Source organism: Trachemys scripta, chromosome 21 (genome assembly GCF_013100865.1).
Source record: "Trachemys scripta elegans isolate TJP31775 chromosome 21, CAS_Tse_1.0, whole genome shotgun sequence".
Taxonomy (NCBI): Eukaryota; Metazoa; Chordata; order Testudines; family Emydidae; genus Trachemys; species Trachemys scripta.
Window position 1 is genome coordinate 10,207,655 of NC_048318.1, and position 13,298 is coordinate 10,220,952.

Consider the following 13,298-nt stretch of genomic DNA (forward strand, 5'->3'; position numbering starts at 1 on the left):
TTATTCCATATGAATGCTCACTGGTGACAGAAACCTTGGGATACTTTACATTTAATTGAGGTCTGTTCTCTTAGCGCTCCACCCTTCCAGGGTTGGATGTGTGGGTGGGTGCGTGTGCAATCCTGATGAATATGTCTTTATGCAAGGTCATTTATTTAAATTAAGTTTTGCAAATATGTAAAAATAGATCCAGCTAACTAATGAATATGCTCAGTCATTTAAACGAGACAGCCTAGAGATAAGGCAGGCTGTGTCTGTTATGGCTCCAGCTCACTTAATCTCTGCTATTACCACTTAAGGCACAAGATGCAAAGAAGAAAAACACTCCAAAGAATCCAAAGTCAAGGTCATCCTCTTCCACCTACCATACTCCTTACTTTCTGTCCTCATCTCTGTTTTCCCTCCCAACTCCTGTTTCTGTCTCCTCCATCTCTGCTTGCTTTTCATCCGCCTTTCTCTGTTTTCCTCTTGCCTGCTCCTCTGTAACACTTTCAACCTCTTGGGTGCAATTATCATTTGTACAGGGGTAGCACCTAGGAACTCGAGTTACCCCAGTGTGCAGTGCTAGGTGCTGTACAAACAGAACAAAGAGATGGTCCCCTGCCCCAAAGAGCTTACAATCTAAGTTATTACTTTCCCTCAATCTCCCTCCATTAGTCTGTTCTTGTCTTTTCCTTTATCTGTCTCTCCCCTTCACCTTTCAGTGCAGTCCTTGCTCTTCGCTTCTTCACCAAGCCCCTGCTTGAAATTTACTCAGGACATACAAGAGGAAAGGTCAAGAATCATTTAGGTGAAAGGTTGTATGAACCCCTGAAGGAAAGTCTCTCTCTTAGAGTCTGTCTCAGCTGACCTACGGATCATTAGCTGAACTTTGTGCTTTTTTACTCTTAATCATAGCAACACTCCAAGGCTGTTCACTGATGAATTTTTAATTCTAAAGCAGGTTGTCTCTAAATGTTTGACGCTACTTTTCATCTCTTGTCTCCCCACCATAGAGCTAATAAAGGAAATTTAACAGACAGTTCCAGAGGCAAATCTTTCCATGCCATCATCAAATGAAAGTCTGGATTCCAGGCTTGCAGTGACACCAGTTCCTTTCATAACATGAGCCCTGCTGCAGCCTTTCAGATAAAAATTGCTTTTAAAAAAAATGCCACTGATTCCTGAAAGGGGAACTGGAATGGAAAAAACATGTGGTTAAACTGCAGTCACCTGGTTCTGCAAAATAGGCATGGTTTCTGCAAATGACCCTGTTCAAAATGGAAATGTAGAGGGAGTTGAGGGGGAGGAATGGAGGGCTCCACATTTATCTCAGATTTAATCAGCATTGCAGCCTGAACTTGCACACAGGACTTTTGGTTTCACTTCCCCATCCAGCTGTGTTCACTGTCACCCAGAGTAAATATTCCTCCAATGGGCCCCAGCTACTTCAGGTTCTGAGCCACCTGGACAGTTCAATTGTAGAGGACAGGCTTAAGGTATTAAAGAAAAAGTGTCCCTTTCCCATACATGTTCTGTCCCACATTTTATACAATTAGCTTGGAAACCAGGCCTGTCAGATCAGGTTGATAATTCTTTTGGGAACGTGCTCCTGCATTGCTTAAGGGGAGAATAGGGCAGTAAGGTTCTCACAGCTAGCGGGTCTCTGGCCTTTCTACTGTGTCATATGTCACAATAACAAGTGTCACATCAAAAGGAAAAAAGACAGCTTGTTCTTTTGTATTAGCTTCTCCCTCAGGGTGTATCAGGGGTGGAAGACGGTTGGAGTCGTATCAGATATGCATCTCACAATGGCATTTCCATTCGCCCGTCCCTCTAATGCAGCACATGTAGGAAACAAGTGGCACTAAGTGACCCATCGCTCTCCAAGGGAAGAAAAAAAGAACAATGGGGGAGGATTGCCCAGGAGCCAGGTGCATGTGTTATATTGAAGTATATCCATCTGAGATGCACAGACAGAACAGGAACAGTAAGAATTGCCAGACTGCATCAGACCAATTGTCCGTCTTGTCCAGAACGGTCTTCATCATGGCTAGCACCAGCTACTTCAAAGAATGGTGCAAGAAGCCCTGAATTATGCAGTTATGGAATAACCTGTGCACAGGCAAAATTACCTCCTGACCTCCATGAGTAGAGGTTGGCTTATGCCCTGGAGCATAAGTCTTTATATCCCCACACCTTTCCAAAACTCTTGCTATTTTTTAATCTTTATTATTAGAGCTCTGTGTATTTTTATTGTCTGTTTAAATGCCTGATTCCTTGTCAGGAATCCTGCTAAACTCCAAGGGCTAGGAGAGAGAAGGGGTTAGGAAGACTGGGATACGCAAGGGCCTGTACGATACATCCAGGAAACAGAAGTGAAACACTACTGGTCGACAACAGAGAACACGCCAGTGATCAGCAGGAATCAGATATGCCACAGTGCTGTTCAACAGTACAGTGGGACAGTGTAATAATAATACCCGTGCTGTGAGTGCATAATGGGGAGACACCAACATGAGTACATACTGGTGATCATCTACAGCATAGCAGTGCAATAATGGTGAAACTCTGCACAAGGATTATGTGATGGTCAGCTGCAGTGTGGAAGCATAACATTATTAGTTATTGCACAGCTGTGGAAATGTGATGCACTGTAATGTGGGCCAATATTTAGAGACTACAGAACTGGGGTGAAAGGGTGACAACACCACAGCAGAAACCATGACAGTGACGTACTGTGTGCAAGTTGCACAGCAATACACCCCTGTAACATTGTTACGCTGTAACATTCGGTGTGCATGAAATGATTTTCTGCACTGCATTCTTTGTCATATAGCACCTTCAATCCAAAGCATGGTGAAGTGATAACTGAAGGACACAGCAGCCAGTCCAAAACAAAAAACTGTGGATCAAGACCAAACATTTGAGTCAGCCACTGGTGATCTTAAGTGGGAAGAATCTATCAGGCTTCCACAAGAAAGAGAAGAGACATCATATTGCTAGAAGTATCAACACTAAAGGAAGGGTGAAATGCCCAAGAGAGGAAAGGGGGGGATTATAGTGCTAGTCTGAGGCAATAACCATTCCAGTCTACCCATTACCGAAGGTATTTCTATGGTCCCCATTACCACGGTGTTTGAGCAACTCACAATCTTTTATGTATTTATCATCACAATGCCCCTGTGAGACAGGGCAGTGCTTTAATCCCCACTTGACAGATGGGAAACTGAGGGTCAGAGAGACTAAGTGATTTGCCCAGTGGCACACAGGAAATTTATGGCAGAGCAGTGACTTGAATCCAAGTCTCCCAAGTCCTAAACCAGTGCCCTAACCACCAGATCCCATCCTTCCACATTAAATACCTTTAAATACTTATTTAAAATATAGAGCCTAATGATCATGTTCTGACATGTAAAACTATAGGGCCTGATTCTGCTTCCAGTGAAGAGAATGCCCAGGCTCCAGTTCACGTCAGCAGATGTAAGCTCAAGAATATACTTAGTTTCACGTTAATTCAAGATACTGAGTGTGATGAGGTTCAGCAGATGTGCATAATAAACAAGTTACTGGTCATGCGCCTAAAGTCAATTTCCTACTTGATTCTTTGCCAATTTGGTGTGCCTAGTGTCTGATGTTGTTTACATACCAGGAGAAAAGTAGCTGGTCTCAGAGACTACAGGACTGACAACGTTCATTTCAAAAAAAAAAAAAAAAAAAAAAAAAAGCCAATTTGGGTTATGGCCATGCAAGAGAAGGTGTGAAGAACTGGTGAAGAACTGCCTTCCCTTATTTGCATTCAATGAGCTTTTAAAGTGACTGTAAAAATAAACAAACAGTGCTCTCAGGAAGAGTCCTTTACCAGTATCCAAGGGGAAGAAAATGTTTAAGAACAAACTGGTGTACAGCTTAATCCTATGACAGCAGGTGTTTGGACCAGAAGAGCTGACAAGACCTTAAACAAGGCCATGTGACAGGCACTGCTGTATGTCTTGACTATGGGAAGGCGCAATACACACAGCGAGCATATGAGTGCACGCATAGATGACATGAACAAGCATGATGTAACAGTGCATGGGGGGAGGGAAAGGTGTACTCAGTCTGCGACACACACGGAAGAGCAATATGCACAAGACTGTGCATGTGGAAGGATGCACAGAAGGGTGATGCATGACCACATGCATTCAAGTGCGACTCCTGCAGGGTGTCAGTGCATGTAAGCAGGGGTGATGGAATCCAATAATACTTTCCATTTATACATCTTTTCATCTAAGGAACTCAAACACACCGTGTGCGTGTGTAGCTATAACAATGCCCTTCAGGCAGTGCAAGACTGAGCACAGAATTATCTGTCTTTTTAGACTGCCTTTCTCCATGGCAGTTTTATCCTACTGCTCACACTAGACTCTTTTAAACTAAAACCCAAAGATTCCCGCACACTGTGCACCACAAATTGGTTCCCATGATCAAGGTAATCCGGATTCAGTTAAAGAACAGAGACAATACATAAGCTTGGCGAAGAGCCCCCATCCACAACAGCAGTGGGATAGAATATACCGTCATAATTAATGTTAAGGGCACATTTATAAATGGTTCATAAAGAGTTTATTAAAACATCTATTAGTCATTTATTAATGGTTAACTATTATAGATGTTGGAGTCCAATAGCTCGATAGGTTCCTTATAGTCATGGCTTAAAGCCCTCTATATCTTCCACTGACATGCTTATAACCAACTGTAACATGTCTCTAACATGCTTATAACAGCTACTGGTCCATAGTCAATTATTAACCCTTTATATTTTATAAATATAATCTTGGCATAAAGTCTGACCAAATATACACTAGAAAACATTCCCTACAAATTAATCAGGTTTTGCATCCTTCCAAGTGCACTCAAGACAATGCATTTCCTGCTGGGGATGGTGGCATTTATTATAGATATCAGCCTCTGATGGAGTTTCTTCAAGGCTCTTGCTAGTTGTATACTAGAGATGGAGACAAACAAAATGTAACAAATAATTTGATAAGTTCTGCCTCTTTTTCTGTTTGATTAATGCATGATCTGCCTTATGGCAGCTTGCACAGACTACTTTCTACACAAAAGAAGTAGATAAGTTCATAGAGGATAGGTCCATCAATGGCTATTAGCCAAGATGGACAGGGATGGTGTCCCTAGCCGAGGGGTGGGCAAACTTTTTGGCCTGAGGGCCATATCTGGGTAGGGAAATTGTATGGCGCGCCATGAATGCTCACAAAATGGGGGTTGGGGAGGTTCTCCGGCTGGGGGTGTGGGCTCTGGAGTGTGGCTGGGGAGGAGGGGTTTGGGGTGCAGGAGGGTGCTCCTGGCTGGGACCGAGGGGTTCGGAGGGTGGGAGGGGGATCAGGGCTGGGGCAGGGGGTTGGGGCGAGGGGGTGTGTGAGGGCTCCAGCTGGGGAGGTGGTCAGGGGTGCAGGCTCCAGGCAGCGCTTACCTCAAACAGCTGCCAGAAGCAGTGGCATGTCCCCTCTGGCTCCTACGCGGAAGCGCAGCCAGACGGCTCTTCACACTGCCCAATCCTCAGCCGTCACCCCTGCAACTCTCATTAGCCGCAGCATGCAGAGCCCCCTGGCTGCCCCTATGCATAGGAGCTGGAGAGGGGACATGCCACTGCTTCTCAGAGCTGTGTGGAGCCATGGCACGCACGGAGCGTGGCAAGCCCCTGACCTCGCTCCCAACAGGAGCTTGAGAGCCGGATTAAAACGTCTGACAGGCTGGATGCAGCTCGCGGGCCGTAGTTTGCACACCCTGCCCTAGCCTCTGTTTGCCAGAAGCTGGGAATGGGTGACAGGGGATGGATCACTTGATGATCACCTGTTCTGTTCATTCCCTCTGGAGCACCTGGCATTGGCCACTGTCAGAAGACAGGATATTGGGCTAGATGGACCTGTGGTCTGACCCAGTATGGCCGTTCTTATGTTCTTAAATAATTTTTAGCTCTGTAGCTCATTAATAAGCAGCTCACTGTGGACATTTGAGTAGGGTTACCATACGTCCGGATTTTCCTGGACATGTCCGGCTTTTTGGGCCTCAAATCCCCGTTTGGGGGGAAATCCCAAAAAGCCAAACATGTCCGGGAAAATAGGGACATGCGGGGCCGGGGGTGCTAGGCCGGGGGCCGGGCTGGGCCCAGAGGTGCAGGGCCGGTGGTGCTGGGCCGGGCCGGGGGTGCTCGGCCGGGGGCTGGCCCGGGGCCAGCACCCCAGGGCCCGAGCCAAGCCAGGCTGGAGACGCCGGGGCCAGAGGGAGCCGCTCGGTTGGGGGGGCTAGACTGGGCCGCGCCCTCCCCCCCCAGCTTACCTGCTGCCTGCTTCAGGCTTCCCGCGAATCAAATGTTCACGGGAAGCAGGGGAGGGGGCGGAGTTGGGGCGGGGACTTTAGGGAAGGGGTGGAGTTGGGGCGGGAGGCGGGGGCAGGGCTGGGGCGGGGCCGGAGCCCCATGGAGTGTCCTCTTTTTGGACACTCAAAATATGGTAACCCTACATTTGAGCTTTGTGATTGGTCATCCAAGTCACAGTATGTTTCTGTTCCTTGACTGGATGTACACAATCAGCTTTCCTTTTCCTTTGTGAGGCCTTATGGACAGTAATTCTTCTTAAATGTATTTTTCTAAGGATTATCCCCAGCATTTGCTTAAATTTCTCCATTTCCACAAATGCTCCCAAAAGTTAGACCGCTCACAGGAACAGACAGTCTAAATTAATTTGTTTACAATTTGAACCAATATTCCTAGAAAATGCTTTTTGCAATATTTGCCTAGGTTATCTCACTGCTGCTGTATGTACTTCCCCCCATCTCCTCTTAGCTCACTGACCCACAGTAACTCCCTTCTCCCTGAGAACTGTGCTAACATCCTCTCTCCGTCCAGCAGCCAGGACACCATCTAGCCACCATGAGTGTTGATAGCAGAACATGTTGCTCCTGGCATTGATGCTATGAGCTAAGGAAGGGATTCTCAAAGTTTTCCATAGCAAGGACCACCTCTTAATAGCGAGATTGTCCTGTGGACACCTCCCCTCCCAGTCACGATTATGCAGAATATCTCCTCTCCCTTCATGATCACAGCATGAACCAGAGGCAGCTACTGTGAATGCTTACATGGAAATGTACTGGGAAAAGCATTTTCAGCTGCCTTTTAGTGAAAGTCAGCAGCTGGCCACAAGGAAAAGATCCAAACCTATGTGACCAGCCCGCTTCCCATTGAACACAGATGACACAGCCAGGGAACTGCAGCACTAAGGGATGCTTTGATCAGACAAGTAGTAGGATCTGAGGCATGATGATTTCACGCAGGACTGGAATGAATCTGAACAGGGTGTCTCCCTGACACCCGCATGTTCTTTTAGGGATCATCCATTATGTGGTGCTCTGCATTAAAGATTGAGAAGGGCTTTGCGATCAACTGATGAAAACGACTTCCTAAGAGCTAGGTATTATTAATTGTACTTCCTTCTGCCGCTTATAAGCCAATTAAGATCCCTTGATCCTACCTGCCCTCTCAGCTCCTGGGAGTGGACTGAAATTACCAACTAATTCTAATGGTGGAGAAATTTGTATATTTATAGAGGAAATCAATATTGAAGAGAAAGGAGCATGTTCTTTCTATGGCTGGGCCAAAAATGAAACCACTCAACCACCGCATTCCTTGTCCTGAATTTTGCAGTGCAGGAAAGGAATAAATAGATAAGAATAAATAGACCCCAGACCTAAATCACTCCTGGGTTTGGCAAGACCAAATCCACAAGCCCCTGTTTTATCCATCTGTATCTGTAAGAAATATGACCAAAAAAAGAATGAGGAACCATATATCTAAACTCTTGAAAACTTTGTTTTGTTTCCGTTAAAATGAGACACATATCTGAACAGCCATTCTGTTTATATATAGTATATAAAATATTAAAGAGTGGAGCAAATAATTTCACAAGAATCATTTACCTGCTGAATTTAGCCTCTTTCTGTTTGGGAAATGTTAATAATCACAGGAGGTTAACATTACAGTCATGATTTCCTCTTATTAACGCCATGATTTTTATTTGTATTTATTTTGGGAAGTGTTTTTGTTTTTGTTTTGTTTGTTTTTTAATTTATGGATTATTTGAAAATTGTTTGGTGAAAATATTTAGTACTTGATAGATCAAATATAAGATGAGTAGGTTAGACATGATTAGTCACAAAAGTCACATGGATCTTCTCCCTGCTCTGACTGGGTGACTGCAATTCTTATAATCAGGAGCAAGGTTTGAAGCATCCATGGAATCTCTGAGGGAGTGGAGGCTATTCAGGGAGAAGAGAAAAAAACAGAACATTTCATAAAAATATTAGTCAATTTTTCAGCTTTTTTCTTTCAGAATTTGAAATTTCATTAAAAATTTTCATCAAAACTTCAAAATTTGACATTTTTCTTGCTAGCCTTATAAACTGGTTGAAAACAGGAAACATTTTGTGGAAGGTTAATCTATATTTCTTCCTGTTGTCAAAACACTGAAATTCAGAAAATTTCAACCAGCAGGCTTAGGGATTTCAGAATACATTAACCTATGTTTTTCTGGGCCATATAGGCCTTTACCAAAGGCATCATTCCTAGTAAAATTAGACTGCTGTAAATTTTATCTTCTGGGTGCAGTGTTTAAATTTAGTCTCCTTTTGTCCCATTCATACAGAATAATGAATATCTGCTCACATCCTTGCTTATTTAACTGCCTCTGTGTCAGGGTACTGGCATGAGGTTTGAGAACCCTGTTCACCTGCTGTGTTAAATGGTATACCTTGTCATAAAATACAAGAAGATCATTGTTATTTACTAGTTTAATTTCTTGATCTCATCACAGGCAAAAATGCAAAGCAATGGCATATGTATGCACAGAACTAGCTATGAAAGGGGTGGTCAGCTTGTTTTATGTCTTGTTCCTTGCTTCTGAGTTCAGGCTCCAGTGAGAGAGAGTGGTTAACTGATCGCCCTGCTGCATCAAGTGGTGTCCCATACCATACTAAGCATAGCACTTCCAAGGCAAATACCTGAATCTCCAATCTGAATATTTGTGTTCTGTGAGCAAAACTGCACAAAACGAGAAACACAAAAAAAAGGGACAAGCACCAGGGAGGAAAGCTTGATTTTTAAATTCAAGCAAAGAGATGGAGAAAGTGTTTTGCAGCGTTCAAGAGCTCTGCAAAATAGGCTGTCTTAGGAGATACGCTGGTATGAAAATGTAGCACATTCCATGTACACTCACATACATGTTCCATCATTGTGTTGTGTAGCATGTTAACAGGGGGCCTATCACAAGGACACCTAACACTGTACATCAGAGCAGTGAGAAGAACCTCCAAGCCCCTCCAAAAATACAAGCAGACCTTTCCCATCACAACCTTTTCTACAGTCCATGTTAATAGTTTTACTAGTCACTTGCTGTAACTTTGATGATCCATATGTACAGTGTATAAGGCAATAGACCTCCACCAGGACACAGTGTTACAGGTTACCACCAAAACGAGCTATACTTTTCTCATGTTAAGAGACCAACCTGGCGAGTTATCTGCCTGGTGTCATGACAATGGAGCAAATCCAATCCCTGGTGTCAAACCCACTGACTGCAGCAGAGTTACACCAGGACTGTATTTGGCCCATCCTGTTTTCAGGAGGCTGACTGGAAGAATCTGAAAGTAATGCTGAGTGTTTTACCTGGTTCTGCTCTGAAAGGCATTCATTCATTCAGACAGTCGGGGGAAGTCCTGTCAAAGCTGCAGATGTGAACTCCTCACGGCAGCATCCCCGAGTCAAATCCCGCTCCGCGAAGAGGAGAGGACCCCCATCCAGAGGAAGAGATGAGGTTTGGCGTGGCGAGGAGGGGGATGCTTCGCTGCAGCCAGACACTGGATCCTGAGATTTAAGCGCAACCTGCCAGCTGGTGAATGGAAATGAGCTGCTCCACACTCCTGCTCTCACATACTGTAACACAGACCACCGCTCACTGCCAAGAACATACTCTGCCCGCACAAGAGCTGTTCATTTTGTTAACCCTCAGCTGGCTGTCGGGCAGGAGCTCCTCTTTCTTAAGGAGGTCTTCATTCCCCTGTGCTTCCCAATGCATCCTCTCAGCGCAGCTCGCTGGAAATCTCCTCTTCCAGATGATGTGGGGGGTTTGTAATGTAACCTAAGAAAATAAAGAGAGATTTTAAAGGAATCAGGCAAAGACTTGTGGTGGTTTTTTTAAACAGCTCTGCCGTGCAAACTTATAGCAAAAGCTGATGCCATCTGAATGAGAGGCTATTATTTGAACAGTGCTGTTTAACAAAGCTGAATCATTTATATCTAGCACTCTGGGGTGCGGGTGGGAAGGAGGAGGTGGTTGAAGCCAGTTATGGAGTCGTTCAGGTGTTTACAACATTTGCTTCATTTAACAGATTGGTTCGGGAAGGTTCGGGTTTTTCTTATTTGCTGCCAGAATGTACTAATTTGGGGGATTAAGTGTTTATTGCTTGCAAGTAATGAAAGGTTGGTGATAGATGATGGGTACATGAGAAGAGTGCTTAGATGGTACGGAGATGGGTGAAATAAAGGAGATAGGCAGGTACAGAGATAGAGCAGGTTAATGGGAGTTCTATGTTTTTTTTCAGCATAAAGCCATCTCCTCACCTACAAATTGTGCTCACTTAGTGTCAGCAAAAACAAGCTCATATTCCTGCTATCCTGTCCTCCGTCACCAATCACTCCATCTGTTTGTTTACCCTCCTGTTGCACTTTGCCTTAATTTATAGATTGTGGGCTGTGATTTGCAAAAGCTTCCTGGGGGATTGGGACACCAGATTCGCATTAATTTTAAATTGGCTGCATAATACTCCAGCCAATTTTGAAATTCTCAGCAGTCTGGATCTGTCCTTTATCATAGGTCTGTACAGCACCTGGCTGAAGAAGGCTCCAGTCTGGTTGGGGTCATTAAGTGCCACTGCAACACTAATTATTGGTTTGGTGGGTGTTTGCCAAAGATCATGGGGTTTTTAGAGGCTTGATGCTGCTATTTGTTCCAGATAGATTTAGAACGACAGATGTTTATTGATAACCCTTCCTCTTACTCTGCCCTCAACCCAAACCCCACAACATCCCCTTCGCGTCAGAACTGCTGAGCTCAATGCTGAGAGAGGAACGAGGTTCACATCCTCAGCCACAGCTTCCAGAAATCTCACTGGTGCCCACTTCCTAAGAAGAAAAGGCTGACATCTGGCATCAGTGTGGTTCTAATAAACCCAGCATCAAAAGAGCCATATCTACAACTGCACACTTTCTCTGCTCTGACGCTGAGAAACAGGAACAGATTGTTTCCCATCCCTGTCTCTCACAGGTGAAGATCTTTGCACATTTCCCATTTGAAGACTATTATTTTTAACCAACTTCTCAACCACATTTTTCAGCACAACCCTGTCACACTCAGGTATTGAAATATTAAATATTTTCCCACCACAAAGGGAATCAGTATCCTAGACTGATATTTTAACTAAATTTTGCTATGAGGTTTGCCCTCTATAAAAGTCAAAATATTTAACTTACTAAGAATAAGACTGGGTCTGAGCATGAAGGCCTAAGAAGGAGGACAGTCCAGTGATCAGGGCACTAACCTAAAGCTTGGGAAACCCAGGGTTCAAGTCTCTGCTCTACCACAGATTCCTTGTGTGACTCTGGGCAAGTCACTTAGGAAACTGAGGCACAGGCAGGCTATATATTAAATGAGGATAATAGTGCTTCCCTGTTTCTACTTCACAAGGGTGTTGTGAAGATTGTAAGATGCTCAGATTCTCCAGTAATGGGAGCCAGAGAAGTACCTAGGATGGATAGCTAGCTAGATAGGGCCTACTTGCAGGAAAATATATCCCTGCTTGTGCCAGTAGATCTCTTTCCATTATGTTAGAGCTGGCCTTCCCATAAGCTGATCTTCAAACAACACTGTGAAAGACATCATAGGACAAGTAATGTACCCTGACAATCCCCATACAATTTTTAAATGGAGCTCTGACAGTTCTTAAGCAACTAGGAACAGCAGATAAAATAGTCTGTCTCTAATTAGTGTTTCTAGCATCTCCAAAAAGAACAGGAGTACTTGTGGCACCTTAGAGACTAACAAATTTATTAGAGCATAAGCTTTCGTGGACTACAGCCCACTTCTTCGGTGCCACAAGTACTCCTGTTCTTTTTGCAGATACAGACTAACACGGCTGCTATTCTGAAATCTAGCATCTCCGCCATTACTGAAGTAAAGCTACACATGTTTTCCTCTAACTTCCAGAATCATTTTTAGATTGTGCATTAAACATCTGGAATTCCTTATTTTTTCTCCAATTTTTCATCATCACAAAGTGTCATGTATGGCAGGAAATTGACTTTTTACTTCTCCTATATCCTACATCTGGGGTGTAATGTACATGACATTGTCCCTATTAGCAAATGGCTGATTTAATATTCTCTGTGGATTAGAGCTATAAATATATATATAAAAAACATCAATCAGAATTCATACATTGTACATAGATTCCCCAAACCGTCACACCCTTCCTATCAGATCTACTCATGAGAGTATTAGATGAAAGCTAAGGTCACCTCGTCCTTAACAGGATTAGAGCAGGGAGGTGTGGAGCCAGGACTCCTAGGTTCTCTTCCCAAGTCTGCCACTGAGTCACTGTGAAATCCAGCCTTAGACAAGTGTCAACCTCTTTCTGTGACGTGTGCAGGCTACTACTTAACTCAAAGAAGTTTTGCAAAGTTTCCTTCATTAATAAATATTTGTAACGCTCGTTGAGCTCATTGTCTGAAAGACAGCCATGAAGAGGACAAAGCATCAATAGCATTATCCATTCTGTGTTGACTAGCAGTAGTTCTTTGCCTGCACATGACACAACAGTGAGATCACTATGCCATTATTGCTTTCCTTCAGCCCCCTTTCCTTTGTCGAAAGGATGACCAACACTTTGCTGCCACACACTGCTAGTCACTGGATTTTTCCATATCAGTTTCCCCCTGCCTGAATGAGCTAGCTATAAGAGGAGTAAACATCTTCAGAGACTCCAAAGTTCCCCAGAAATCAGTACCTGATTATTCTGCGTCTGCCGGGAAGGCACTAGCTTGCAACATGGGATAAAAATAAAACCTAGCCAAGACTGAATTCACTATTTCTCCCCCAATTAGTGCGCTCACCAGCAGCTCCTGTCTGCCCACAGGGCTGCTGGCATGGGAAGAGGCAAACTTTAAACATTAGACTCTTCTTTCCTCTGTATTTATAGGGACATAGTTTACA

The 13,298-nt window shown here is 44.1% G+C and overlaps 1 protein-coding gene across 13 annotated transcripts in view; it reads right to left on the minus strand.

Moving 5' to 3' along the window:
• The window catches only part of GRAMD1B (GRAM domain containing 1B), a 226,093-nt gene extending 215,826 nt beyond the window's left edge, over nt 1-10,267 (minus strand). For 4 of the 13 annotated variants that reach the window (XM_034754542.1, XM_034754543.1, XM_034754544.1 and 1 more), the window contains exon 1: nt 9,698-10,267. The gene's annotated coding sequence lies outside the window, so the exon portion shown is untranslated. The remainder of the gene's footprint in view (nt 1-9,697) is intronic. The other 9 variants (XM_034754533.1, XM_034754538.1, XM_034754534.1 and 6 more) reach the window with 7 other exon arrangements.
• Between the last annotated feature and the right edge of the window lie 3,031 nt (nt 10,268-13,298).